The 25,244-nt window shown below is 35.9% G+C and overlaps 1 long non-coding RNA gene and 1 other non-coding gene across 2 annotated transcripts; both read right to left on the bottom strand.

Annotated features, from left to right (window-relative positions):
* Positions 1–11,228: 11,228 nt before the first annotated feature.
* On the bottom strand, positions 11,229–16,850 carry LOC141626262 (uncharacterized). The gene is made up of 4 exons (XR_012535869.1): positions 14,573–16,850; positions 13,430–13,741; positions 12,136–12,261; positions 11,229–11,821 (listed from the first exon to the last, which is right to left on the bottom strand). It is a non-coding gene; the product is annotated as an uncharacterized LOC141626262 (long non-coding RNA).
* LOC141636848 (small nucleolar RNA Z266) lies at positions 15,241–15,337 on the bottom strand. The gene has a single exon (XR_012541428.1). It is a non-coding gene; the product is annotated as a small nucleolar RNA Z266 (small nucleolar RNA).
* Positions 16,851–25,244: the final 8,394 nt, after the last annotated feature.

Genomic DNA, 25,244 nt, shown 5'->3' with positions numbered 1-25,244 from the left:
AAACCTCCAACAATGCTCCTGTATAATTTTCCATCAGCTGGCCCGGTTCCATCTTCTCGTTGCAACTTTTCATTTACATTCATAGGTGTGGCTGTAACTTCACAATTTGACATGTTGAATTTTTTCAGCATATCAGTGGCGTACTTCTCTTGGCAAAGAAATATACCGTCTGCACTTTGCTTAATTTCAAGCCCCAAAAAATACTTTAGCAAACCCAAATCAGTCATTTCAAATTTGCTCATCATACTTGACTTAAATTCTTCAACCAAGGATTGAGACGAACCCATATAAATCATGTCATCGACATAAAGACAAACCAACAGAAACTCAGAATTACCTTGCCGCTTAATATAAAGCGTGGGCTCATTTTCACTTCTCTTGAATCCGGTAGTTTGAAAGAATGAATCGATCTTGCTATACCAAGCACGCGGTGCTTGTTTGAGCCCATAAAGAGCTTTTCTCAGCCTGTAAACTTTGTTTTCAGTGTCATTCGTCTCAAAGCCTTGCGGTTGTGAGACATAGACCTCTTCTTTCATGTCTCCATTTAAGAATGCAGACTTCACATCAAATTGATACACAGGCAGCTGAAATTGAGCAGCAAAAGCAAGAAATACTCTTACCGTCTCAAAACGTGCAACGGGTGAGAACGTCTCATCAAAATCTACCCCTTGCTGCTGTGAATATCCCTTAGCGACTAGTCTAGCTTTGTGCTTCTGAATGCTACCATCGGAATTATATTTTGTGCGGTACACCCACTTGAGCCCGATGATATTCTTATCCACCGGTCGATCAACTAATTCCCATGTCTGATTCTTCTCAATGGAATACATTTCTGCTTTCATTGCCTCCTGCCATTCACAACTTTCAGCAGCATCATTGTAGGTGTTAGGGTCAGACACATACAAGGCAAAGTTACACGACTCATAAATGTCTCGGAGTGATCGATAATGCTTTGGAGGCGTCTCATCCGAGGATGAACTTGATGATCTTGGTGTATTAGGTGTGTTTTGACCACTATTCTGCACAGAAGGTTCGTTAGGTGGCGTGGAATCGGAAGATGATGAACTGCTTCTATTCTGCCCGATATCAGCAGCATGAGGTTCTGGTTCATCATTAGGCACCAGACCTTCTTTTGGACGCTGCTCATCATCGTTCCAAACCCATCTTTCTTCTTCATTAAACCTAACATCTCGGCTTACAATCACCTTGCCATTTACCGGGTTATACAATTTATATGTTTTAGATTCACCACTATAGCCAACAAAAATATATTTTTCAGCTTTGCTATCGAGTTTGCGGCGTAAAGTAGAAGGAACTAAAGCATAAGAGACACAACCAAAAACTCTCAAGTGTCTTACCCGAGACTTCTTACCCCTCCATGCTTCGAACGGCGTGCGATTCATGACTGCCCTGGTTGGGGAAATATTTAACAGGTATACAGCAGTAGCTACGGCCTGACCCCAGAACTTGTTTGGCAGCCCCTGAGCTTTTAGCATGCTTCTTGCCATTTCGACCACAGTACGATTCTTGCGTTCCGCCACACCATTTTGTTCGGGCGTGTAAGGTGCTGTGAGTTCCCTGCGTATACCATACTCATCACAGAAAATATTGAACTCATTAGACAAAAATTCACCGCCACGATCACTTCGGAGAGCCTTTATTTTCCTGCCACTTTGATTTTCAACAAGGAGCTTAAATTTCTTAAAATAACCAAAAGCTTCTGATTTTACTTGTAAGAAATAAACCCAACTCATTCTAGTAAAATCATCAGTGAGCAGCATAAAGTAGCGACTACCTCCAACTGACTCAGTTTGCATCGGCCCACACAAATCCGTATGAACTAAGTCAAGAAAATTTGAAGCCCTCCAAGCCTTTCCAATCGAAACGGCTGACTGCATTGTTTACCATATAAACACCCTTCACAGAAACCATGTTCACCAATTTTCGGTAATCCAACTACCATTTCAGTTTGACTCAAAAGTTTTAAACTTTTCACATTAAGATGTCCAAAACGTAAGTGCCAAAGCTTAGTTTCATCATCACCCTTAGCAACTAAAGCACTACTAACATCATTTGACACATGAAGAGGAAACATTCTATTTTGAGTCATGAAAACAGTAGCTACATTTTTATTTTTTTTTGTCACTAATAGTGCATAACTGATCCTCAAACACAACCGAATAACCACTACTCATCAGCTGGCCAACACTTAGCAAATTGTAGGCTAAACTAGGAACAAAATTAACATTAGAAATGAATTTTGTATCACCTTGTTTGGTTTTAATTGCTCTTTGTCCCTTTGCCTTCAACTTGAACCGGATTGTTGTCACCAAGTCGGACCTCGCTTTTCATTGTTTCATCAAGGTCTTTGAACAATGATTTTGAGCAGGACATGTGGTTGGAGCAGCCACTGTCGATGAACCAGGTGCCTTCAGTGGCGTCACAGATTGCAGAATGAGCCATGAACAATTTGGCATCCTCATCGGTTTTCTCAGCAAAATTTGCCTTCTGGTCATTCTTTTGAACCAACAATCGGCTTCCTTGTGGCCATATTTTTTGCAAAGATCCGCACCGTATCGATTATTACCAGGAACGCCCTCGTCGCTCCCTCCGCCACCACGACCTCGGCCGCGACGACCATTTCCCCTTCCTGCACCGTCAACCTTCCCCTTAGAAGAAGACTCATCCTGCACTGAAAAAGCTTTTTCGTCTACTTTGGAAACCGATTTACGACCCCTTTCTTCATGAGCTAACAAAGAACTCATTAATTCATCAAAGGTAAATTTAGACAAATCCTTTGATTCCTCTATCACAGGGACAATATGATCAAACTTATCATTTAAACTACGCAAGACTTTACTAACAATCGTCTCACTAGTCATAGTTTCACCAAATGACCTCATTTGACTGACAATTTCAGTCACTTTCGACAAATAAGATTGCACAGACTCCGTATCCCCCATTGTCAAGGCAGCAAAATCGCGACGGAGAGTTTGTAAACGTACCTTAATTACCCTCTCGTCACCCATATACTCTTGTTTGAGTATCTCCCATGCTTCATGAGATGTTGTTGCTCCTGAAATCCTCGGAAAAATTTCATCATCAAGTGCAGACTGGAGGAAGAACAGCGCTTTTGCATCTCGTTTGCGATTCTCCTTCAGTTGCTGATCAGGCACAGTCGGTGCCGGAGTCGGTTCAGTGTAACCGACCTCCACCAAGTCCCATAGCTCTTGAGACTTGAACATGGTCTTCATTTTAAGACTCCAAAGATGATATTTTCCCCCCTTAGAAACTGGAATTAAGGGTTGGGTCGAAGAATTGGTTCCGTTTCCTGCCATTCTTCGTATTTTAATTGGTTTTTTTTTTTTTTTGTTTGGTTGGAAATCTGGGTGTCTGGCAAGTGATTTGGGGCTTTTGGTTTTCGGGAAGACGATGAAGTGCAGAGGAAAGGTAGTGGGACTTAGTTTTTTTGTTTTGGTGTTTGACTTTTCTTTGTTTCTTTTTCTTTTTCTTTTTTTTTTGTTTTTTTTGTTTGGGAGTGTTGTTGGTTTGCAAAATGGATCAAAACTTGGTCTCCTGATACCACTTATTAGAGCAAAACAGGAAGATTTTTGTATTGAGATGATTAAATGATTACAAAGCAAGTCTTATTTATACTAATAAGACCACAACTTCTTAAACTGAAAATAAGGAACTAACCCACAACATTAGGCCACTAATCTATAATTTAGGAACTACCCACTCAACTTATTGACTCCTAAAAATACTCTAACAACTGATGACCATGACTACCATTTACCATATGATCCTAAATAATAGTAGTCAACTTTGAATTAGTTTCCAACAAAGGGAAATGTAACGAAATAAAATATTACTACAATTACCAACATGCAATATTTATAGATGTACCTTACTAAATACACATATTTGCCATACTAGAGACACTCATTTAGATTGTTCGATACACATCTATGACATGCTAGTAGACCTGTCAAAACTCGACCCGACCCGAAAACCCGACCCGACCTGACCCGTTTTCTTAGGGTTACAAACCCGGTTTTTTCGACCCGCGACCCGTTTGACCCGAACCCAAAATGACCCGATATTTTAGGGTCGAGACCCGACCCGAATGGATCGACCCATTGGGTCAAGGGAAAATCATGAATTTTATTAAAAATATTATTATTTATATATTATATTTCAAAATATAATTAAAAAATTATTTTTTTATTACTTAAAATTAAAAATTCAACTAAAAAGTCAATTTTATATAACTTTTATAATATTTAATAATAAAATAATTATTAAAAAAACTTTATTTTAATAATTATATCAATATAATTATTGTATATGATGAATATGACTAAAATAATAATTTTAAACATATTTTAATTTTTAAAAATATATTTTTAAAATTAGAAAAATCGTTAAAAAGGTGTTAAAAATTATTTCTTGACCCGTATTCTGACCCTAACCCGACTTGTGACCCGTATGACCCGACCCGTATTTGACCCGACCCGTATGACCCGGCCCGGGACCCGACCCGCCCGACCCGTTTGACAGGTCTACATGCTAGATACACTCTTTTATCTTGTAAGATACACATCTCTAGTAAGCTAGATATACTCTTCTATCTTGTGAGATACACATCTCTGACAAGCTAGATACACTCTTTTTACTGTGTATCTAGGATGATAGATACACTCATTTAAGTTGCTAGATACATACCTTTAACTAGCTAGATACACTTCTTTAAGTTTCTAGATACTTGTAGCTAGCTAGATACACTACTGATAGGCTATCGCACACCTATGCAAAGATAAATTCCCTAAACACAAATAAATGTAGTAATAGGGGTCGAACCACAAGGAGACGGGAGTTTGCTAAACTAGTTGCTATGGATTGAATTCTATCGAGGTCGGTTTATTGGTTGTTGGTTGGTTGGTTGGTTGGTCATTCAAATAAAATGAAAACAATAAAAAAGAAAGCGTCTAGGGAAATCGGGTCACACAAGCAAATTACTAATTAGTCATGTTAATTTAGAAATGCATTGATAATAATAAATTGTTTAGGCTTACAGACACCCACCTATCGATATTAGTGTCAACCATAGACCGGGTCCTAGAGAAACTCTCGTTTATGACTAGGTCGTCCTACTACACATGCTTTGTAATACACCATAAATTAGTAGTAATTTATGTAATTTAAATAATTAATTAAAGGCATTTCTGTTAATAATTATAAATAAGACATTAATTAAATAAGAAAGTAAGTAAGTGAGTCGGGAGTTTAATTAAAAATCAGATGAGCCTTGGACCGTGTAAAATAGTTATGGGCTGATTATATTAGGCCTATTATGAGTAGTGGTCGGGATTTAAAGCGGGATTTAATAATAAAATAATAAGTATAATAATAATATGGTAATTCCTAATAATAATTAGAAAAGGCAATAGTTTCCTAATTGGCATCATATACTCTGTAATTCTAGGCTATAAATACATAATAATCTGAAAAGTAATTCATAAAAATAGAAGAAGGAGTTTTAAAGAGACGCAAAGAGCGAATAAAGCGATAAAAGGTGACGATTTGTGAAGAATTTATAATCGGGTTCGTGTGCTTTATTATTGGATCGCTTGAGCTGCTTAATTGGATGTTGCTTGCCAGGTAGGGATAAATCCTACTCAACTTTTACTCGATAATGTTTGTTGGATGAATTATCAGATGTGAATCATATGTCATTGGTTTATATTGTGGTTATTGGTTATCTCATGTCGTAATTATTGGATACCTCAGACTCGTTCTGAGATGATTACCATTGTTGTTGATCATGGCATTTGTGTTGGATACCTCAGTTTTATACTGGGATGGTGGATACCTCAACTTCGGTTGGGATGGTGGATACTTCAACTTTGGTTAGAATGATGTAATGTGAGTACGTTGTTAAGGGAGGTGTGCTAAGTAAAAGGATGGAGCACGTTGTCAGGGGGTTGTGCAATATAAAAAGGAATTGGATTGTTATCGTATGTTTTTGTTGTTAGCATTTATTCCTACTCAACCTCGCGGTTGACTGTGTAATCGTGAACACCTGCGGTGAACCGTTTTATAGGGAGCAGATTTGACAAGTACCAAAGATTAGCTGACTTGGGAGCGTTGGGATGAGAGCCAAACTTAGAACCTTAGATGAAGTCTAGATCACATATATAGTTATATCACTTATTTATTCTTTCCGCTGCGAGATGTATTTATTTTTATATTAAGTTTTAGTTAGTTAATTTGTAATAAACATGTATTCACTAAAGTTTTAATTTAAAGTACTTTGGGTTGTTGTACTTTGTTATTCACTACCTCGGGAAACCGAGATGGTAACGCTCTCATTTACTTGGGAATGTCTAGCTAAAGGCTCCCGAATAAATGGGAGTGTTACAAAGTGGTATCAGAGCAAAACGATCCTCAGGCCTAACTAATGAATAATAATGAATTTAGGATGTGTCAAAATAAAATGAAACCGGGTGGAAACTGTTAGGTGCCCCCTTAAGGCTTGGGAGGAGTAGGGCCCCTCACACCAAACTTTTGGCCCTTACAGTTTTGAATCGGTAACCTTGAGAGAATATATGAGAGTGTGGGGTAATTTAAAATGAGATATATAGTAGATTTTTCTTAGGAATTTTGTTTGTTTTGGTTGTGTATTGTTGTCATTAATGGTTGCGGTTACTGGGGCCTAACCTTATTTTACGGAGGAGGGGTGTGGCATAATTTATTTAAGCATGGTTATAAGCATGATTGATACCTGTCGAAGTGAGTATCAAAAACAATATTTATAATACCTAACTACAACTAGCAAGTGGTAGTAAGGGTCGATCCGCAGGGAGGTAGAGAGATAATAGTCGCTTTATATTTCAGTCTATCGGGTAACAGTGAGGGGGTTTTGATGAGAATTATAACTAAATCTAATGACATAAACTAAATAAACAAATAAAAGTAAATAAGGACGGTAAACAATGATAAAAGAAATGCTAAGACGGTCGGTTCACTATAGCTGCGATGGCACATAATCCTAGGTAAGTCCGAAATACAGTCGTGTAGGATGGGTAAAACAAGTCCTCTCGGTCCAAGTTAACTAGTAGCTCCTTTCGGCCTATGCTACCAGTCCCTAAGTCTCACTAATGCTAGCTCTCGCCCTGAAAAGTGATTCCTAAAGCCTAAATTACATTATCTCTCGATCTCAGCAATTTAGTCGTTTTAACTCGTTAATTATTGTCCATTCCTATCTCTCGATCTACGGGATGGTCAAGTTTAAGCATCTATCAAGTCTCCTCTCGGTCTCATTGAAAGATAAAGCACTTAACGAAACAAACGAAGCAAAACCAGACGCGAGGTCAGTCGATCGACCAGCTACCCCGAAACAGGTCTACCTATTCTACGTCGTCTACACCACAAATTCCCTCACATCTTAGCAAAGGGTGATTACCTACGCATATTAAAATCGATAACAACAACGAAATTGAAATAAACGATATGGGAAAACATAATTTGACTGATTAAAGCAATACAACGCAATAAAGAGGCTATGGTTCGGGATTCTAATCTATCAATTCTATGCTAATGACAAAGTAAAGTAGAAACTGAAATTAAGGACAAAATAATACCGAAGTAGGAAGCAAGAATTGAATCCGAAATCAAGCAAGGAACTTTATTGAGAAATTAATGTAAACTAAAGAACCCTAAATTTTTGATGATGAAAACTGAATGCTAAAACTGAAAGCTAAAGCTACGTTATATAGGAATATCACACAACTCTTATTCCTAAACCTAATATATAATGGGCTTAAGCTAAATCTCGTCTTTAAATTCTCGTCAGACTCGTGAAGTGGTCGATCGACCACTTGGACCAGTCGATCGACCAACAGCGCTGTACAGAATTGCATTCTGACGATTCCTACAGCGCGCACCGATCTTAAAACATCTGCCATTTCTTCGTTACTTGGTAAAATCAGGCGTTCTATGCGGCGTTGGAAAGCTAAGAGAATAAGCTTTCACCTCCAATTTGAATAACTCGATTATCTGCTCTAGAACTCGAGATATAGCCATCTGAAGCAGCCTGCAATGTCGTGAGGTGCTTCTTTGCTTGTTAAACTCGTACGCACCCATGCTTTTGCTATCTTCAGGCCTTGAAATGCATTATAAACTTCAAGTCCGAGTAAAATATTCATGTCCTTCCTAAGCTTAGCTTTCGGGGTCAAGATTTGGTTCATTTTCTACTCATTTCCGCAATAATCTGCAATATTACATAAAAACACGAGAGTAGACAGAAATAGGGGAAATAGTAGAATAAACTACATATAATAGACATAAAATGCGTGGAAATAAAGATGTAAAACATCATATTATAGACACACATCAATGATGATATGGGGAAAATATGTTGGCATGTATGTGGAAGGGTTAATTTGATTAAACATGTGAAGTATTAATTATTGTGATTTTGGTTAATTTCTCGAAATTTTATCGCTTGATTGTTTTGGCTGCTATTTACTGTCGGTTTAAAATGCTTGTCCGATATTTTTATGTGTGATATCTTTGTGAGTTAGCTTTCATATGCCACTGGTCTCATGTTCAAATAATATACGGTTTAGGAGAAAGAAATATTTTAGTGGATAGTAGTCGAAATATTCCTGTACAGTGATATTCCACGCCATGTTTTTGTAAAACTTACCATTTAAAAACTATATAATTATTTGTTATGATTCCAACTCCACTGTTTAAAATATTCGTGTATGTTTCCAATTTGATAAGCCACGTTGTAAGGAAATATTTTGACAATTTATGGTGAGTTTTACAATTTGATCTAAGTTTATGACAAGTTGCTGTAAAATTTCTGTTTCGACCAAGTTGTTTGTAAAATGCATTATAAATTGATCCTATGAGTTTTTGACTTGATTCTTTTTCTCATGGTTTAGTAACTCTCTGTATTTTTCAAAAAATATAAAGGAGTCATTAAGTTATTATTTATTAACGATTTTGGAAGTTGTAATATGTTTTGTCATTCCTAAAAATGGAAGCTCTATGCTAAAGTTTCTAAAAGTCATTTTCTCATCTCTTGATATTTTGATGTTGTAAATTATGTGAAGTAGGATGACATGTCTAGTGATATGCAGAATGTGTTGTCCTAAGCCATATATATAATTACCTTAATTGCATCCATGTTTAAGTTAGATATTATTAGCAAGAAATGAACACGCAGGCAATAAATCTAAATTAATTTAAGGTTGTAGTTATTTAATTTCCATTTAATAACTTTTATTATATCATAAATCAATATTATGTTAGAATTAATAGTTATCTTGTGCTACAATGTGTATTATATGTTTTGGAATGTTATAGTAAATGGTTTGTTTGATCCTGTTGTTTAGAATCCCGAACTTCGAGGACGAAGTTTATTTTTAGGGAGAAGGAATGTGATACTACAAATGTTTTGAAATTTTTATGGAGACATATTTTGATAAGTACGATATGGTTTGATAAAATTAAGTAAATTGATTATGTTGCAATGATCATAAGTTGGAAAGAGGTTTAGTTGTGTGGATGTTTGTAAATGTTGTTGTGTTAATTGTGAGCGAACTTCGGGACGAAGTTTATTTTAAGGGGGGAAGACTGTAATACCCCATAAATTAGTAGTAATTTATGTGAATAATTTATGTAATTTAAATAATTAATTAATGTCATTTATGATAATAATTATAAATAAGACATTAATTAAATAAGAAAGTAAATAAGGGAGTCGGGAGTTTAATTAAAAGTCAGATGAGCCTTGGACCGTGTAAAATAGTTATGGGCTGATTATATTAGGCCTATTATGAGTAGTGGTCAGGATTTAAAGCGGGATTTAATAATAAAATAATAAGTATAATAATAATATGGTAATTCCTAATAATAATTAGAAAAGGCAATAGTTTCCTGATTGGCATCATATACTCTCTAATTCTAGGCTATAAATACATAATAATCTGAAAAGTAATTCATAAAAATAGAAGAAGGAGTTTTAAAGAGACGCAAAGAGCGAATAAAGCGATAAAAGGTGACGATTTGTGAAGAATTTATAATCGGATTCGTGTGCTTTATTATTGGATCGCTTGAGCTGCTTAATTGGATGTTGCTTGCCAAGTAGGGATAAATCCTACTCAACTTTTACTCGATAATGTTTGTTGGATGAATTATCAGATGTGAATCATATGTCATTGGTTTATGTTGTGGTTATTGGTTATCTCATGTCGTAATTATTGGATACCTCAGACTCGTTCTGAGATGATTACTATTGTTGTTGATCATGGCATTTGTGTTGGATACCTCAGTTTTATACTGGGATGGTGGATACCTCAACTTCGGTTGGGATGGTGGATACCTCAACTTCGGTTGGGATGGTGGATACTTCAACTTCGGTTAGAATGATGTAATGTGAGCACGTTGTTAAGGGAGGTGTGCTAAGTAAAAGGATGGAGCACGTTGTCAGGGGGTTGTGCAATATAAAAAGGAATTGGATTGTTATCGTATGTTTTTGTGGTTAGTATTTATTCCTACTAAACCTCGCGGTTGACTGTGTATTCGTGAACACCTGCGGTGAACCGATGGGGAGCAGATTTGACAGGTACCAAAGATTTGCTGACTTGGGAGCGTTGGGATGAGAGCCAAACTTAGAACCTTAGATGAAGTCTAGATCACATATATAGTTATATCACTTATTTATTTTCAGCTGCGAGATGTATTTATTTTTATATTAAGTTTTAGTTGGTTAATTTGTAATAAATATGTATTCACTAAAGTTTTAATTTAATGTAATTTGTTTTGTTGTTCTTTGTTATTCACTACCTCGGGAAACCGAGATGGTAACGCTCTCATTTACTTGGGAATGTCTGGCTAAAGGCTCCCGAATAAATGGGGGTGTTACATGCTTAGTCTAATTCAATTCCGTGCCTCTCGACTTATAGAATGAATTAACAAAATTAATCTACGATTACGGCCAATAACCGAAGATTAAACAATATAATGCAAACATGTTATAGAAACTATTTTAATATCGTGACATCTCATTTTAACACATGTGATTAGTTATTTAGCATGACTTCCTTTATCCCCTAGACAAGATATATATTACTCTTGCATTATGTAAATTAAGCTAATGATGAACAAAATGATAAACATAATGATAGGAAATAATACTAGAAATAAATTACCTCAACAATGGAAATGGAATTGGAATTGAAGAACAATGCTTGAATAGAAATTGTAATACAATATTGAAATGCTAAAGGAAATTTAAATAACATAAAGGAAATCTCACCTACATTTTATTCTAAAACTAAGACTAAAACATATATGAAAATGTGTGGAAAAATGTGTGTAAAGGTGTAAAGGAAGTGTTGAAGTTTACACCCTTTATATAAGAAATGAGGGGTGAAACTTAGAGTCAATACAAGGGGTCAACCCCAAATATTTTCTCTTAATTGTTTGAATAATTGCCTAGAGAATCCCATGTTTGCCATTAACTCCTTCTTAAACACCCGGTTAATTGCACAGTTAGCATCCAAAGAGCATCCTAAGATGAGCATCCAAGGCATTTTCCCATCTTCTCTACTTGGGCTTTAACACTTGATTTTATACTTGGGCTCATTTCTTCATTTTTCTACTAACATAAGTTAGTGTCATTTTTGCTTGGACCAACACTCCTTATAAATTGACATGCCATGATCAAGCTTGCCTCTACTTAGCCTTGCAAATTCCGATGTTTTCTAAAATGACGGGAAAAAGCTTCCGATCACTTAGATTCCTACAAAATGTAACAAATACGAGCAATACACCAAAAATGCAATATTAGCTCACAAAAACACTAAATAAAGTGCAATAGTCAAATAAATCAAGCTAAAATAGGGGGGTTAAACTATATATAAAATGGACACATCAAACACCCCCAAGCTAGACTCTTGCTTGTCCTCAAGCAAGAAACCAATTCCCAACAATTGCAATATCTTAAAAAAAGTTAAGCAAAATGATTTAAAACCCGAGACAACATGGGCATAAGGAATAATGCAAAACATGGATGAGATTTACATGACGGCGTAGCATAGAAGACTTTCAACGAACCTTTAAGCTCTTGCATGATCTTTTGACTAATGGACTCTCACGATGCACTCAAACTCATTTGTATGTGAAAGGACATTTGTGTGAAAACACTCACTTATCCTCGACTCATGAGAATGTGCCTGCAATCTAATATGGTAAACATTTCAAAACTACAAGCCAAAAGCAATCATATGCAAGCATGAAAAAGAAGCCAAATGGATAAGAAGAAGGATAAAAGATATGGGTAGAAAGGGGAACAAATGAATTATGCAAATGTGGAGCTTAAGTTAAGCTAGCTAGCAACTATCCAAAATGTAAGGATGCTCAATCCCGAAACAAACCCAATAATTCCGATACAAATCATAAGAATTCTCTCCAAAATATATGAAAAAGACACGAGAGTTTTCTTACACCAACCACTTCTTCTTCTTTCAATTCAAATCATACTTCTTGTTTTTTTTTTCATTTCATGCTTTTTTTTTCTTTTCTTTTTCCTTCATCTTTTCTTTTCTCATCATTTTTCATTTTTTTTCAATTCTTTCATTTTTATTTTTTTCTCTTTTTCTCATTTCTTCTTCAAGAGCATCAAGACCAAGCTCACAATGATATTTCAAGATAAAACAAATCCCAAATGAGCACCCAAACACAACTAATCAAAGCTACTAGCTCAACAAGGTAGGCAATTGTGTATATGTAGCTGGGGATCAATTTTGTGAAGGGTTCAAAAAGGCAAAATTAATCATGTAAATGGCTCCAAAATGCCTACAACATATGAATGCATGCTTATAAAGAGATGAAATGAAAACCATACTTTTGCGTTTTGATGAAACACACATCATAAGGAGACACCTACACTCACCTAATAGAGACCGGATATGGATGCATCAGTCTAAGGAGGTTCTACCTTACCAATTTGTAGCTTGCCAATAGTCAAGATCAAGCTTATTCGGTTCATTTTCTATCTCTCACCTACTATGTCAAGACATCCCCATGAAGCAATAATCCATCAATTAAGAATAAATCATTAGTTATAAGCTATCATTAGGATAAATAAGAGGGAAAGTAGGCCAAAAGCAAGCAAAAACACACAATTTTCTCTCAAAATTTTCAAATTTTCTATACTACATGCAAACTACACTACAATGCAAATGCAAGCTCCTCCCAAGCTAAACACAACATTGTCCTCAATGTGCCAACAATTAAATTACCCAACTAAACCATAAAAATGGCTTAAAGCACATAAACATGAAGGACTATGGGTCATATTTAATGGGATGCGAGAAATAAACTAAAGTGCAAAGCAAAGAAAACTTACTAGACTAGCTAGCCTCCCCCCAAGCTAGAACGTATACGGGGCACTCTTCCATTCATTAATAATTCAAGAAAAGGGCCAAAAATTGAAAGTTTGATGAAAGAATGATGTTTCCAAATGATTTGGCAATTTTTTTTTTTTTTTTTTGGAAAAAGTTGCGTCCCCGATCGGGGTTGACCAAGTTTAGTCCGCTTTTGACTTTTCTCTGTAACTCTTAATTCCGCCCCGTTGATGAAAGTTACAACCCCGAACGGGGTTTCGTGTATGGGGAAGCGTGCATAACCTCATCGAGACTCCTTTGCTTCATTTTTTCATCTACAAACCATAAAAATAAACACCGTCAAGTCCAGTAATTTTATTTCTAATTCTACGAAAATATTAAATTGTGGAAAATGAAAAATAAAAATAAATAAAAGTTTGGGTTGCCTCCCAAGAAGCGCAAATTTTAAGTCTTGCTAAACTCCTATTTTTCGAACGTTGTGGCCATCGTCATCCTTAAAAAAAAAGTCAAAGCCTTGGGAAGCCGATCATATACTTGTGCATGGGCAATACAAAAGCAGATATACGCAATTGATAAGATCAACGCGTAAAAGATCAAAGAAAAAGGATGAAAAATCTTATCAAAATGCATAGAAGACGCTTCAAAAACAACCACCGTATTACTCCACTCGTCAGCAAGAGAAGGAGCATAATGCTTAAGACCATAAAAATAATCGTTAGTGCACAAATTATAATCATGAACGGTCTCAAAATGGTGGTATGAAAACTCTAAGTGGTAAGACTCATCAAAAATGGGGAGTGCATTCCACTTAACCTCTATATTAGCATCACTAAGTCCCCCATCAACTTCGAATGGGTCAACTACATCCCATGTGAAAGGATTTTCAAAAGTTTCACATGACTCTGGCAAAACCTCATCCTTTTCATTACAAACGAGCCCAACATCATCCATGGTGAGTGTCTCATCTACTACAAGGTCATTTTCTTCAACATGAGTCTCTAAATTTTCAATTGGGATGACATCAAGGGGAATTTTAAAAGAAAGAGTCGGACCATCGTAATCGTCATCCAATAATTCAAAATCATTAGATTGAAAAGACTCACATTGGGGAAGTAGAAAAGCAAAATGAGAAAAGATAGGCTCACGTGGTCTCGGTTTTTCTTGAGAATTTTTTCCCAAACGAGCCTGTAACACTTTAAGCTCCTCTTCGATGCGCCAATAATGGAATTAACGTGCTAATTCCCAACATTTGGAAGCCATGAAATCTAAGAAATTCCAAAGTTCCGGCCAATCATGTAGTAGAGACTCCCATTACTCAACTTTAGAGTCAATCCACGGGTCTCAGAATCCATGCCACCAAGCACGAAATGACCCAAGAAATCCCCGTCAAGGACATGTCCAAGGGAGATGAGACTATCGCAAAAGTAGTAGAATGGGTCAAGATAGTCAGGAAAAGGCTCATCTTGGAGTTGTGGGACGAATTCGTAATTCATTATGAAAGGCCAAGCTTTATTACCTACAAAATAGGCACTAAAACTACAAAGAAACCGTGAGATGATCCCAAGGAACAAGTGTTCCTCGAGATAAAATAAAATAAGATAAAATTCGACAACTAATAACAAACAAAACCGTGCTCCCCGGCAACGGCGCCAAAATTTGATAGATACATACCTCTAATTAGCTAAATACACTCTTTTAAATTGCTAGATACATATTTATAATTAGCTAGATACATTCCGACCCATAATTTGAATCAAACTTAACATTCATTCATAAAATGAGTACGACATTGCGAAAAGCCTAAGAAAAACAGTGTTGGCAAGTCAGAAATATAGTAATGCCTCAAATGTTTTGTGTTCACAAGGAAATACATCCTTCACTCATCTAATTTATTCATAATTATACCCATACTCATATTCATTACTAGGATGAAACGAATTCAAAAAGGGTAAAATGTCAGTTCACTTATTACGTCTTTTTACGAATTTGTTGGTTTTTGGTTTTGGGACATCTAGCCAAAACTAATCAGAAACAATGAAGCAACTGCAACACCAGAAAGTACTCATAGACCAGGGATCCCAAGGCTAGGCCTCGTATCAATCACTTCAGAACATTCATTTGGAAAGGCAGCTACCTTTGTACACAGATGACAACTTCAACTAAGCGTTTTTTAAGCATTTCAACTGCAATAGTTGTGATTATACCTGTCCACTGAGCTCCTATTAATCGAAAATATCAAGTGGAACTCTTCAAATAATGACTCAAGTGCCTCAGACATGACAGCATGATTGGTGAGAATGTGTTAAATGTCCAAAATGCCATAATTAGATAGATAATCAAGCAATACTTACCTTCAACGGGTTTAACTTTGCGCGCATATAGTACATCCTCACAGACACTGCACCTAAATATGTTTCATCAAGTGAATCTTCTTTCCTGCCTCTCCCATGAACCACCGGTTCCAAACTCTTAACAAACAAAAAGGTTGAACTACTTGAGCAAACTCGATAATTATATATAACAACAGGAAAAGGCAATTGTGAGCAACTGGACACTCATTATTTGGCCTCGTATCAATAACTTCAGAACATTCATTTGACAGGGTGCAATTTGGAGTGCTGGTATGATAGATATTACACGGAGTACTCCGAACATTATTTGGCCATTAATAAACTTACTCCTTCATTTTGCACAAACAAAAAGTAAGGGTAGAAGTATGTGCAGTTGAAAACTTCAATTATAAAAAGTAAAACAAGATAAGGAGCAAATATTTCAAGAAAAAAAGTTTATTAATAAGCATTCCAATAACAAAAATCGGAACTCGAAATTGGAGCTCCAGCTCCTGTAAAATCTCCGTTAACAAACCAATTCACCATGACAAAACCACATTGTCACTCTTTGCTTTCACTTCAACATTATCAATCACCAAATACCACCAGATTCGAACTTGAAACTTGGAACCGAAACCCGAACCCGCATTGAGAATAATTTGAGCGACATGGATCGAGTTATGCAAGCTCGATGAAACAAAGGCAGCCCAGACCAAAACCCGACATCCGAGCTCGTAAAAAATTACAGAAAGTTCGCCGGAGTGGCTCGCCGTGGAATTTGAGAGGCAAACAGAGATCAAGGACGGTGCTCGGCGACTACTGTTTGTGGATGGGATAGTGAGAGTTCAAATGGTGTTCGACTAGATCTGTAACGCCGGTATTGATGAGGAATTGGCGGTGACGATGTGTAGCCGGAGCTCCGGTGGTCGCCGGAGAGGGTGTGCTGTGTGGAGGAGTAGGAGATAGACTGAAATGGGTGATTGAAAGTGACGGGTATGAGTCACTGGTTTTTGTTTGACTTTGCTTATTTAGTTAGTCTGACTATTGTTAGTCCGACTATTTTAGATTAGTTCGTAAGTTCGTATCGAACTTTAGTTCGCACCTGACCCCACCTCTATATATATATATATATATATATAGAGTTTGAATCATGTGAGGCACCCTTCTTAGGGTGAGGCGGCTGGACACCTTCTAAACCGTCAGATCTAATAATTATAGGCTAGGATGATCACGTGTCCTCCCTTATTTTTCCAATAAGAAAACACGCGCTTCTTCACTCAGTAGATCCATTCATTTGTCCATTTCACTTTCTCTCTCCTCTTTTTTTCCTCTCAATTACAAATTTACAATCATACGTCTTTCTATCTTCTTCAAGCTTGTTCTATGATGCCGGTGAGTCTTTTATTTGTTTAAATTCTTTCTTATTTACTCTTATGTGCCTTTGTACATTAATTTTTTCAGTTTATGTGTAAAACTATTAGTTTCAATTGATTCTTAAATGGCTAAATGTTGAAACCCTAACTTGATCTGGTTTATAGTTCGTCAATTGTGTCGAAATTCGTGAATTATTTATGATAGTTAGTATACTTTTGTTGTCGGTTTTGAATTTGTATTTATGTTCGGATTTCTGAATATTTTTCTCTAAATGTTTTTGTATATGTGTTTGATTATTGATTTCAATTTTTCGTTCAACTTTGTAATCAGTTGAATATTATGTTGTAGGATCGCAATCTTATTATGTGCCTAATGAATTTCATAGCGTTTGATTGCATTTTTAGCTGAATTTTTAGACTTAATCTTCTGCATTCTTGAGTTATATTACGGTAATGTTAAAATTGTGCTATTCTATTGATATTATTACTCTGTACTATGTTATACCTGATGAAATTCTTAGCTTTGTCCATTTCGAAGTATTTGATGAAATTCAAGCTCTAAGATTCATTTGAACAAGGTCCGAGATTCACAAAACAAAGTCCGAGATTCACCTAATAAAGAAAAGAGCAAAATAGGTGATAACGAGTCTCACATTAAAATAGTACTCCATATGAAATGTAGCATGTTTCATGATTTGTGTCTTACATTATTGTAGAATTTGTTTTTGCAGGCCCAATTCTCAACCTTTTTTTGGCATTGTATATCATTTGGATCGTACTATGTAAATTGCTAAGATCAATGATATATTGGTAGGCTATTGATGACTATTCTAGGAAGGTGCATTAAATTAGAGGAAGTACGACAAGTATCTGATATTTTGAATGACATGAATGCAAGACGACAATTTGTTGGACATATCTCCCAAACCAGGCAAGATTTTGGGGTGATTCTTGTTGGAGGTGAAAGCTAACTCAAATACTTGTAGCTTTCATTTGGTACATGTGGGGCACCCCAACTCATTCGTAGTTAGGAGCTATCATGCCTGCAAGTCCTGGTCGATTTTGAAGTCTTTGTAAAATGGTCATGTTTTAAATGGCATGTTCATGGATACATAGCATATTGTCAATACTTTTCGACTTAACTGTGGAATCTTAATAAATGGAGATAGGGGTGTCTTGGGATGTTAACATGGAATTTTAAGGCATTTACATATGTAATTTAACATTGGACTAACCCGAATGCGATAGAGGGTTTTCTACTATACCGAAAAGGGCTACACATGCACCGACTCACCGAGCCTTGTTAGTGCTAGTTTGGGTTGAAAAATTCTTATCTACGAGTATAAGTTGTTATTTGTCTACTTTCATATCGGATTTGGCCATTGTCGTCTATTAGCTCAAAAGGTAGAGCAATGTGTTATTGCACATGGTGTGGGTTCGAGCCCCACATAGACGAACATATATAAAGCACTAGTTACACTTTGTAGTAACATTAGTTGTTCTATGTGGTAACAATAATTATCGAACAAAGTGATGCTAGCTAAGAATAACACTAGTTATTTGATAATGTAACATTGTTTCGTATATATAATAACACTGTTTATTTGATAAAGTAACACTTATGTTACATATATTGATAATAGAAGCTCATGTAGGAATTGAACCTACATCCTTTGTGCAATTGCACAAATGCTCTACCAATTGAGCTAATGAGCTAGTTTAGTAGAAAGCGAATATTGCACCAACACACTACGGTTGATGTAATGGCCACAATATAAGTTTATAAGTCACCACTTCACCTGAGTATTCGAGTCATATGTTTCTCATGTTATTCCAAAGAGCATGTAGTGTTATTCCGAAGAACTTGTCATGTTATCACATAGAGTAACCGTGTTATTCTATTAACTTGTTTCGTTATTCCATAGAGCCAAATAATATTCTGTGACACAAAAGTAAAGTCTGAGATTCACCTAATAAAGAAAAGAGTAAAATAGGTTATTTTAACCAATTATGATGATCAAGTTTCACAAAACAAGCCTTAAGATTCACTGAATAAGATATGAGATTCACAAAATAAGGTCTGAGATATTAACCACTTATGATGACCACTTATGATGACCAAGTTTCACAAAATAAGCTCTAAGATTCATTGAACGAGATCTGAGATTCACAAAACAAAGTCTGAGATTCACCTAATAAAGAAAAGAGCAAAATAAGTTATTTTAGCCACTTATGATGATCAAGTTTTACAAAACAAGCCTTAAGATTCACTGAATAAGGTATGAGATTCACAAAATAAGGTTTGAGATTCACCAAACAAAGAAAAGAGGAAAAAACGTGATTTTAACCACTTATGATGACCAAGTTTCACAAAACAAGTTCTAAGATTCACTGAACAAGGTCTGAGATTCACAAAACAAAGTCTGAGATTCACCTAATAAAGAAAAGAGCAAAAAAGGTGATTTTAACCACTTATGATGACCAAGTTTCACAAAACAAGCCCTAAGATTCACTAAATAAAGTATGAGATTCACAAAATAAGGTCTGAGATTCACCAAATAAGGAAAAGAGCAAAAAACGTGATTTTAACCACTTATGATGACCAAGTTTCACAAAACAACCTCTAAGATTCACTGAACAAGGTCTGGGATTCACAAAACAAAGTCTGAGATTCACCTAATAAAGAAAAGAGCAAAATAGGTTATTTTAACCACTTATGATGATCAAGTTTCACAAAACAAGCCTTAAGATTCACTGAATAAGGTATGAGATTCACAAAATAAGGTCTGAGATTCACCAAATAAGGAAAAGAGCAAAAAACGTGATTTTAACCACTTATGATGACCAAGTTTCACAAAATAAGCTCTAAGATTCATTGAACGAGATCTGAGATTCACAAAACAAAGTCTGAGATTCACCTAATAAAGAAAAGAGCAAAATAGGTTATTTTAACCACTTATGATGATCAAGTTTCACAAAATAAGCCTTAAGATTCACTGAATAAGGTATGAGATTCACAAAATAAGGTATGGGATTCACCAAATAAGGAAAAGAACAAAAAACGTGATTTTAACCACTTATGATGACCAAGTTTCACAAAACAACCTCTAAGATTTCGAACAAGGTCCGAGATTCACAAAACAAAGTCCGAGATTCACCTAATAAAGAAAAGAGCAAAATAGGTTATTTTAACCACTTGTGATGATCAAGTTTCACAAAACAAGCCTTAAGATTCACTGAATAAGGTATGAGATTCACAAAATAAGAACTGAGATTCACAAAATAAGGCAAAGAACAAAATAAACAAAAAGAACTACGCCAACCAAGAACAACTCCCTTGTATTGAACTTCATGATTGGGATAAAACCCAATGACATAAATGTGTTTTGAAATCGAGTAAGAAGCTTAAATCCTCAAGTACTTGATAGTTGATACTTATATCTCATCAAATTAGCAAACAAAAACAAGCTACCCAGACAAGCTTAACACTAAAATCTTCTCATTAACATATCCACAATCGCTAAATGATCCTCGTAATCATCACAGTCCATCTTAAATAGCAACAAAATGGTTCATAAAAATTCAATTATTCACAAAAGAAGCTCTGTGATTCACAAAATAGACTCCGAGATTCACAACATCAAAACAAAGACCTGAAGTTCGATTATCATCAAAATTTCACAAATTAAAACTGAAATAGAAAACAATAATTAGAGCTTCAATAAAAGAAAATACTTGTTTCACAAACATTATTATCATCAACCATTGTTTTATCTACAATCTCCATGGCAATTTGAGCTGCAAAAATCGTCAAAAATTATGTAATAAGTAGTACAAAATCGCTAGGTAAAGGAAATCGCGCAATCTGCATCAATTTCGAACATTATATTTACAAAATCGCTCAATTTGATGAAATTTGAACCAAATCTTCCAAATTATCGCACAATATCATCATAATCGCAATTGTCGATCAATTTGCTAAAATACTTGTTTCCTTGTTGTAGCTTGTTGATCAAAACACGATATTGTTGTAGTTTGTGTTGATCGGCAAATCGCCTGCAATTGGAATTTACGAACAATGTTTGCTATTGATTAGGTTATGGAGGAGATTTGGGAAAGATGGCTGCAAGTATAAGAAGAACTGTAGCTTGATGATGAAGAAAATTTGAGTACCGTGTTTTTTAATATTTGGGATATAATAAAGTCAGTGGGCCAAATTTTGAGCCCAAATTTGAAGCGCGCAACATTCACAGTCCGCCCCAACATGAATGAATTTAATGAGACCGGCCGCCTCGCCGGATCCGGCCTCTATATATATATATATATATATATATATATATATATGTTTTTATTTTTTTTTTGGGTTTTGAACCAATTTAAATGACATGTTTTTGGAATTCTTTAAGTTATGATAGGCCTGTTACTTACTTCACTTTACCCTCCCGTTGTGCGTTTCTTTTTAATGCGATTGTTTATTTCTCTTCTTGCGCTATATTTTGGTATCTTTTGTTGTGTAAAATGTAAGTTGTTTTTCATTTATTTTGTTTAGTCATCCCTTATTTTACGCGTGCAATTGTTTCCTTTTTTGCTTGTTTAACTTTACAATACTGTAACGCAGTTCTATGTTCTACCTTTGTGAGACAAATATTAACAAAGTCATGTTTCTGCGGCAAACATACAGATTTTAATGGTGTTACTACGTTAGACATTGTCAGTATGGCTAATAGTTAGTTGTACACATATACACTTACGATTACGTATTGCTTTATTGAGGTACTATCTATTTAGGATTTAATCGCCCTTTAAGGAGGGTCCATTATAACTAATTGTTTGAGATTGGATCATTAAAAGCTACTCCTAAAAAAATATCACCATTAATGCTAGATCACATATTTTGTTTACATAGAGGGGACAAGCTTGTTCACATAAACATTCTACGAGATCTAACATTCATTTTTTGGTGTCCTAGCAACCACCTTTAAGCACAGACAACAGTTGGTAGATCACGGTGATTTACAAGAGTTAGCAGGGTCTGCAAAATTCTGACATCCGGCTTATACAAGTTGTACTAGAAAATATAGCATCAGGAACAACTGGGAACTGAACCGGCATATCATTATAGATACCTCATTTCTACACCTCCCGCTAACCACCCAGTGATGATTGGGCCGCATGTTTGGTACGCCGAACGATTTATGACAATTCGTAAGTTTATCGTCAAGTGATAGCTCAAATACTTGTGTCTACCCCTTGGTCGTCATCTACGCGCCTATACGGTCGTTTTGACAGTAATTAGAGTTCATTTGGAGTCAGGGTAAAAAACCGCTTCATTTTCCAAGAAACCGTTTAAAATGCCGTGTCGGAACGCTCTAGAATATTCCGGATATTTGTTCCATAATCTAATTTTATATCTTTTGGTAAAATATATCTTGTAAATCTTATTTTAAGGAATAAAGAAGTGTAGATCTACCGTAATTCCAGAATAGAAACGGGGAAATCTTTCTTCCGCAGGGGGAAACCTCTGGGGAAATGACGCAGCAGATGCTGCGCCTCTTGGAAGGATCGCTGCAGCTGCTGCGCCCTTTTTCCAGCTCGTTTCTGTCTGTTTTCAGATTTTTTCCGTGATTTATTTCCAAAGTTTGAGTCATTCCATAACTCTTCACATATTTTAGTATAAATAGAGACCTTCAGTCTCCATATTTTTCACACGAGTGTCCGTCCTTCTCTTCTCCCTTTGCATTCTAAGACCGTGCTTTAAGCTTTCGACGCCTACGTGCTTGATCGATCGACCACGTAAGCTCAGATCATTCTGAGTTCCAGTCATGTTGCATGACCGACCAATTTGACCACTACACATCAATCAACTTAATCTAAATCCTTTAACGAGGGCACGTTCTATATACATTCGAGTCGAGCAATCACTAAACATTAACTTAGTTAATCTCGTTTCGTCAAACATGTAAGTCTGAGGGTGTAAATCCCATCTTTTTTTATTGTATTTTATTTTTGTATCAATTAATGTAAGATTCAGGTCAAAAATACATTCAAAACCGACTTTTAAATCCCTTTTATCAAACTGTTTTTATGGAACAACAGTAACCAGACGTTGAGAAGAAATACAGCAACAGCTGCGCCTCTTCAAAGGGTCGCAGCACCTGCAGCGCCTCTTCCAGAGGCTGCCGCTGCTCCTACTCTTCTTCTTCTTCCTCGGTTTTTCTGTTGTTTCGCTTCCTTTTCCGTTACTTTCTTATTTTCTTTCTTTTCTTTGTACATAAAATGATCTTAATATATTCCTTATAATTATCACGTTTTCTTTATGACTTAAATCTCTTATAATCAATATTTGTGGGTTTTCGTCATTAGATCAAACCCGGATTTTAGAAACTCGATTTGCTCATATCAAGTTTCTGGAATTCGTCCTTTGTACATGCTTCCATCGCTTATTTTCAATTTATTTAGTTCTTTCGAGTTCGTTTACACCATCGTAATTAAACCTAATTCGTTTTAATTCGTTTATAATTCGTTCTTAACTCGTTTTAATTAGTTTTAATCCGTGTTTATCGCTTTTATGACGGTTACATGTAATTAATATGTTAAATCACTTCCACTTGAGTCAAACATCGATAATAAATCATAAAACGAACCAATGAAAATTAACAAACCTGCGGGCCAGAGCTCAACTCAGGAACAGACACAGTAATAGCTGCGCCTCTTCCAAGGGATGCAGCAGTGCTGCGCCCGTTCTGAGGTGAGTTGTGTCCCTGAATTTCCATTCTCGCTTTGCCCTAACCTTTAATTACGTAATTAATTGACTATTAACCATAATATCACTCTTAATCTGTCTTATTTTTGTTACTTTATTTTTAACCCTTTTGTTTTCTTTTATTTTCTTCAAATTTCCGTCTTGAGGGTATTTTTGATGTAAATCAGTTAAATAATTGTAATTCATTGTAATTTTTATTATTACTATTTTATTCATCGTTTCTTGTATGATTTATTTCTTTGGTTTTCACATGTAATTAATTCTAATTCCCAATTCGACATTAATAATTGCTAATTATTTGTTCACCGACAAAGTTTAATTCACATGTTAGGATTAAAAGATTGTTTGTTGCATTGCATGCATATAATCGACGACATATCAAATATGAACGATTTATCCAATCATTAGTAGAGGCCGCTATCGAGGAGGGCGGGATTAGGTGTTCAGTAAAAGGACTTACTAATACGTACCCTCACCCCTTACTCCAGATCTCTGTGAACATCCGTGTTCATTGGCATCCACGAGAGTCATTCTAGACATAGAATGCTAAGGGTAACGAGTTCTTAGTGTTCATGTCACTACTTTGTGACTTGACATGGCACGAGGTATTCGAATGGTTCCAATTTCCCATAAAAATTGGTGGCGACTCCACAAATGCAACGCTTGTCCCAAGCGCCCCCGTGGCCCATGTCCACAGTTTGGCGACTCTGTTGGGGAATAATATACTTACGTGTTACCCAGGGTGAAACTTGAACGAGGTTGAGGAATATTTTATACGAGACAGTTGTCGGTTTTCATTACTCGACCTTCTTAGGTGGTTTTATTCGGTTTTCCTAGGCCCAACCCAACCCATTCGACCAATCGTCCTGTCTGCACAATCCAAATTCTTATTTGGGCCTAAGGATAGACAGGGATTGACGTCAACCATACCGTGGTACATACTCATATTTGTATCAAGGGCTTTTACTACTTGAGGAAATGGACTAGGAACCGACCTTACTCATGTTTGGCACGGACCTCTCCACAGATCAGGATTTGATTGCTTGGTATGGCAACCCACCCTTTAAGCCAAAACCCTTTTAAATGCACTCAACATACCGTTATAATGCCTGTATGAATGCTTGTATCATATGTGATCACCATTTTGTAAACAAAACCATGACGAAATTTCTGTAAAAGTAAAAACCCTTCTAAAATGTAAATATTTTCGAAAGTGGCTTAAATTAGCGGAAAATGAGTCGAAACTCATTCCAAATGTCCAGTCAAAATTCGAGCCTCAAAACCCATTTAAAAAACTCACCTCGAGTCAACACTCCTACAACTACACAACAGTTGCCTAGGACAAACATTT

The sequence above is a fragment of the Silene latifolia genome, chromosome Y (assembly GCF_048544455.1).
Source record: "Silene latifolia isolate original U9 population chromosome Y, ASM4854445v1, whole genome shotgun sequence".
Lineage (NCBI taxonomy): Eukaryota > Viridiplantae > Streptophyta > Magnoliopsida > Caryophyllales > Caryophyllaceae > Silene > Silene latifolia.
This window is presented reverse-complemented; position numbering and strand designations above follow the sequence as displayed.